The 6,396-nt window shown below is 46.7% G+C and overlaps 1 protein-coding gene across 2 annotated transcripts in view; it reads left to right on the top strand.

Moving 5' to 3' along the window:
- The first annotated feature begins 4,467 nt into the window (after nucleotides 1-4,467).
- Nucleotides 4,468-6,396, top strand: part of RREB1 (ras responsive element binding protein 1) — a 112,355-nt gene continuing 110,426 nt past the window's right edge. For both annotated transcript variants that reach the window (XM_075314787.1, XM_075314786.1), the window contains exon 1: nucleotides 4,468-4,744. The gene's annotated coding sequence lies outside the window, so the exon portion shown is untranslated. The remainder of the gene's footprint in view (nucleotides 4,745-6,396) is intronic.

The raw sequence follows: 6,396 nt of genomic DNA, 5'->3' as shown, positions 1-6,396 counted from the left end.
TCTGATTTTTCACTTCCTAGCAAAGTGTATGAGAAATCAGATTTGCTGTGCGCATGTTGCATTTTTTGTCTGCAGTTTATTTGTCACAAACTTCTGCCCAAAAAATGCAGCATGTTCATTCTTCTTGCTTTTTGGTGCAGTTTTGTCACACTTTTCATACTGACAGGCACATAAAATCAGAATTGACAAAAACGCGACAAACAAAGCACCAAAAAAGCATCAAAAAGCACCATCATCACAAGCCTTTATTTTGACATTTCCAGACTCTCTGTGACAAAGTGCAGTCTTGGTTGCAGTTTGTGTGCAGAAAAACTGCAGTGTGTGCATGTAGCCTAAGTGTACCCGCAAGAGAAATTGACACATTGCAGATTTGAAACCCACCAGTGCTCAGTCTATGGTGAGTTAAAAACAAACAAACCACAGAGTGGATAATAGAGGTTTATAAATCCCATCCACCTTGCTAGAACTGTATTTTTGATACGGTGAAAATATTCAGGGTCAAAAACTCATTGTGAGCACAAAGCATTATACCATGTTCATAGATTCAGTATTTGTAAGGCCACGTGCACACGTTGAGTATTTAGCGACTTTTTTACCTCAGTATTTGTAGCCAAAACCAGGAGTGGGTAACAAATACAGAAGTGGTGCCCATGTTTCTATTAAGCTGCGTGCCCATGATCAGGCTTCAGAGCATTTTGGACACTGTTTTAGCTGCGTCCAAAACGCTGCGTTGTACATTACAAGCACAGTTGAGATTTCTAGAAATTCTGTGCCCACTGTGCGTGTACTGTCCGCAGCGTAAACTGACCTGCGGTGCAGTTTTACAAACCGCAAGCATGTCAATTCTTTGCTGCAGAGACGCGTATGTTCTACTTTTCCTCTGATGGTTTCACACCATATTTTGGCTTAAGGCCGCTTTACACGCTGCAACATCGCTAGCGATCGCACCTGCCCCCGTCGTTTGTGCATCACGGACAAATTGCTGCCCGTGGCAAACAATATTGCAGGTAACGCATCACACAAACTTTCCTTCCTAACGACGTCGCTGTGGCCAGCGAACAACCTCTTTTCTAAGGGGGCGGTTTATGCGGTGTCACAGCGACGCCACACAGCAGGCCACCAATAGAAGCGGAGGGCCGCATGAACGTCACTCCCACTTTGTTGCCGGAGGATGCAGGAACACTGTTGTTCGTCGTTCCCGGGGTGTCACACGTAGCGATGTGTGCTGCCTCAGGAACAACGAACAACCTGCGTCCCAAACGAGCAACGATATTTTGAAAATGAACGACGTGTCAACAATCAACGATTAGGTGAGTATTTGGGATCGTTAGCGGTCACTCGTAAGTGTCACATGAAACGACGTCGCTAACGAGGCCGGATGTGGGTCACGAATTCCGTGACCCCTAGCGACATCTCGTTAGTGATGTCGTCAAGTGTAACGGGGCCTTTAGGCTAGGTTCACACGACGCTATAAAAAAATTGGTCCGATTTTCATTCATGAAAGTGCGACGATTTATTTCTCACTTGTCACCTGTGCGCTGTCCGTATGTAATCCAATTTTTTATTTTGCAGCTCTTAAATCATTTACAGGACCGTGTACAGTTTCCTATGCTACAGAACTGTAATGTATTTGTAAAAATCAGATGCCACCATACTGTAGCATCCAAATTTTTCCTTGCACCGATAAACATGAATGGGCGAGTCTCATCTGATTTTAGAGTAAAATGATGGCATGCTGCAGGTTTTTTTTCAGCCAGATTCTGTCTGTAAAAAAATAATAAATTATATACAGTATATATATGTGTGTCATCTGCCGTGCCTCATTGAATACCATGGTGCAATCCAATATATATATATATATATATATATATATATATATTATATATATAAAGAAAAAATAATAAAAAAAAAATCTGCACAAGTCCAGTTTATACACTCATACATACAAGCTTTAACAAGTACTGATGTAAAATGCTGGCCATATACTGAAAATGTGGACATGGCCTAAGGCCACAGGCACACATTGAATATTTTGTGAGTTTTTTACCTCAGTATTTGCCGCCGAAAAACAGCAGTAGGTGAAAAATACAGAAGTGGTGCCCGTGTTTCTATTACACTTTTCCTCTGATTGTTCCATTCCTGGTTTTATCTTACAAATACTGAGGTAAAAACTAACCAATTACTCAACGTATGCACATGGCCTTACAGATACTGAGGTAAAAAAAAACTCAAATACTCAACGTGCACGTGGATACTGACATAAAAAAAACCCTCACCAAATAGCCAACGGGTGCATGTGGCTTTATAAATACTGAGGTAAAAAAACCCCTCAAATACTCAAGGTATACATGTGGCCTTAGGCCGGAGTTACACTTGCGTATGAAAAATCGGTCCGATTCTCATGCCGGAGAGTAGGACGATTTTTTTCTCACTTATCCCCCGTGTGCTGTCAGTGTGCTGTCAGTGTGCAATCCGTTTTTTTCCTCAGCAACTATTACTCATTTACAGTCATATGCAGGAGCATTTACAGTGTTCTCTGCTACATGATAGAATTGTATTTAGAAAAACGGATGTCACTAGGATAGTCCGTGTGCCGTCCGTGTGACATCCGTTTTTTTTCCCGCACCCATACACTTGCATTGGAGAGTCTTGCGCGAGATACTCTTAAAATCGGCGCATGCTGCGATTTTTTTTTCCTCAGTCCGATCAGAGCTGCCTCATTGATTAACATTGGTCCGAGTGCAATGCGAGATTTTCTCACATTGCACTCATGCGACTCATACGTAAGTGTGACTCCGGCCTTAGGGCTCGTGCGTACGTTGCGTCGTGTCACTGCAGAAAATTCTGCTGTGATTTCACAGCTCATGTGCGAATCAAATCGCTGCAGAAACACTGCATAATGGATGAAAATGCCGATTTCATGCGCTCGGGATGCTGTCTCTCCCATAGACAGAGTGGGAGCAGCATCCAAAGCGCACGAAAGAAGTGATATGCTGCATGTTTAAACGCAGTGAAATTACGCAACGTGCGCACGAGCCCTTAGACAGCCACTGCCTGAACACAAGCTCAGTTTTCTGAGAGGGTAGTAACCATCTTGATGTATTAGTACATAATTTGTCAAGAAGGGGTTAAAACAGAGCACAGCAGTGCATGTTGCAATTTTTCCCCACATGGTGTGGAATATATGTGGGGATGCATGTGGATACAGAAATGGCAGAAAAAAGCATGAAAAAAAGACGTGCCATTTTTTATTTTTTTAAAAAGCCAGAAAAAAAGTTCCATTGTGAAGGAGCCTTGTGCGTTTTATAATGAGTGTCACATCTAAATGCAGTGACCAGTCGGCTATCCGCAGTGTGTGCACATAGTCGTAGCTGGTGTACTATCTCGGGTCAGGTAGACCTAGGCTTCCTCCTCCCCAGGCCTGCCAGCAGCCTCCCTCCATTATTTGCATTCATTTCATTAACCCCTTCCCATTTGGCTGCTGGATGCTTTACAGCCATGCAGTGTAAACTTCTGTACCAAGTATAACTCCTGTAATGAGCCACCTGGCAGCAATTTCTGCCCGTCAGTGAGGCAGGTGTACTCCATCTCTTGGAAGGAGCTGTAGAAATACTTGCACTTCAGGCCCAGGCATCTCGGTGCAGGAGCAGGGATAGGATGCTACTTTGTAGCAACAGGCAGTTAGCTGGGAGAGCAGCAGGCTCAGTAACATGTCCCCAGGAGATGAAACACGTGATGGCTTCTTTATCAGGGAGGGAGGGGTGAGGACTCCTGTGGGGGAGAGGAGGGAGAAAAAGGAGCTAACCTGCTCTACCTGCCTCCCCAGGTTCCTCCCTCCACCATCCTTCATAGAGGTCAGCTGCTGCTCCATTAGCCACTGGCTGCTGTGGAGGAAGGAGAGATAACATGAGAGCTGTGAACTTTGCACATCCACAGCTCTGCAGGCTCTCCCTCCCGCCCCTCACCTGCCCAGGCACCTCCAAATGCTGGCAGCTGAGTGACAGGCACTGTGGCATTGCTGGGCACACTCCTGTCCTCTGCCGTGTAGTGTCATTACAATATGACCTTTGTAGTGCTGACATTTTACACAGAAGTTACAAGTGAAAGAAGCAGCAGAGCTCACTGACAGCTGCCCACATACTCCTGTCATGCCAGGGACAGCTTCCCTTTCTGCTTGGAATGGATGCCCCTGTTCATGCTTTGCAGGCATCATCCCACAGGCCACAGGTAGCTGCAGTCATGGAGATGATGGGCATCCTATTAATGGCCCCCTAGAAGGTGTGACCGGGATCTAATGAACAAGGGCAAAGTTAAAAGGAAACTTTTTAGAAGTTGTGGCCAATGTTAGAGGAGATGATGTTGCTCTTTTCCCTCCCCTCCCCCATCTCCTCCTCTCTCCTCTCTCTCCGCCCTTCTGACTCTCCTTCCCCTTCCTTGTTAAAGTCTTTCTACCAACCAGCTTTGAGCAGCAACAGCAGCAGCACCAAGAGCAGCATTTTGCCTGCAGGACCTGATGCTCATCCATATTAAAGTGGCTGAGCTCAGGAATCCGGCCAGATCCTCTCCTCCTGGAGCAGTTTCTTTCCTCTAGCAGCAGGTCCTGGATGTGCTGCCCCAGCCCCGGGCTTCACTACAAACTTTCTCAGCAGGACACAAACTTCACTTCTCATTTGTCCCTTCTTATTTGGTATCTCTTGAGTGATCCTCATGGCATCCATCGTGAGATGAAGACATCCCTAGTAAGGTGAGTGCTGAGAAGTTTCGGAGAAGTTGTGCATCTTGGAGGAGCCGCTGTGGACTCGGTAGATGGGGAAGTCTGCCTCTTCCCCTCCCTGCCCTGTCTCTGCCGCATCCTCCATGTATCTTGTTCTCTGATAGAGGAGGGGGCAGCTTGCTGACAAACTTTCCAGCCATGGAGGGGGGTACGTAATGGCTATGAGTCTCTGAAATGGCAGCATCTGTTCCGTGAGCTGGGCATGGAGTGAGGATCAGGGGAGGAATCACACGTAGCAGCAGCGATCGTCATCATGAGAGTACAGGAAGGAGCCTGGCATCAAAGTACAGATGGGGGATGTTCGTGCTGCCATATAGAAGACGTCTCTGCTAACTTTCTCACCTCCATACTCCTCCTCCTCCCAGCAGCCATCATTCAGATGCTCCTCCGCTGCCACACTCATCCTCTGCGGTGAAGGATCCGGGCACACACTCGGAGGAGATGTGCGGAAAAGTTTGTGAAAGTTTGTAAAGTATTTTGTAGTGAGGCTGCTGCATCTTGCTGTAAGTAGAGGCCGGGGAGACTGCGACTTTAATGGTTGCTAAGAAGCAGGGTATTACCCCCCCTTCCTTGGTGCCTGGCTCTCCCCAGGAGATGATGGGGATGGACTCCTGACTACAGCAGGGCAGACATTCTTACTACACTGCTAAGAAGTGTAAAAGTTTCGTGTGTTTCCTCTTCCTCCTCGTGTGCTGCCAGTAACCGTCCCTGAGATGGTGTCACACTGTATGCTATGTCCATCTGTCTGGGTGGATCTAGTGTTACACACTGCGATGTCCATCTGTCTGGGTGGATATAGTGCTATACACTGCGATGTCCATCTATCTGGGTGGATCTAGTGCTATATACTGCGATGTCCATCTGTCTGGGTGGATCTAGTGCTATATACTGCGATGTCCATCTGTCTAGGGTGGATCTAGTGTTATACACTGCGATGTCCATCTGTCTAGGGTGGATCTAGTGTTATACACTGCGATGTCCATCTGTCTAGGGTGGATCTAGTGTTATACACTGCGATGTCCATCTGTCTGGGTGGATATAGTGCTATACACTGCGATGTCCATCTATCTGGGTGGATCTAGTGCTATATACTGCGATGTCCATCTGTCTGGGTGGATCTAGTGCTATATACTGCGATGTCCATCTGTCTAGGGTGGATCTAGTGTTATACACTGCGATGTCCATCTGTCTAGGGTGGATCTAGTGTTATACACTGCGATGTCCGTCTGTCTGGGTGGATCTAGTGTTATACACTGCGATGTCCATGTGTCTAGGTGGATCTAGTGTTATACACTGCGATGTCCATCTGTCTGGATATACTGATGAGCTCCCTGAGTCGTCACAGTAGGCTCAGCCCCAGTTTGGTGTCCTCCGTAAGGCATCCTTGATGAGTTATAAAAGGAGGAGGAGAGCATTTCTCCTGTCTCAGCAGATCTGTCCTCCCCTGCTCCTTACTGGTTAGGAGATAGAAGGAGCCCAGATCCGGATGAGCAGTTCACATTCCATTACGAAATTCTACACGGCTTAAGAGCCAGCACAGCAGCACCAACATATACTGCACTCACCGAGGGGGGAGTGGATGGAGGGCACTCACTCTGCACACTCAGCTTAACCCCTGGGTG

Source organism: Anomaloglossus baeobatrachus, chromosome 6 (genome assembly GCF_048569485.1).
Source record: "Anomaloglossus baeobatrachus isolate aAnoBae1 chromosome 6, aAnoBae1.hap1, whole genome shotgun sequence".
NCBI lineage: Eukaryota > Metazoa > Chordata > Amphibia > Anura > Aromobatidae > Anomaloglossus > Anomaloglossus baeobatrachus.
This window is presented reverse-complemented; position numbering and strand designations above follow the sequence as displayed.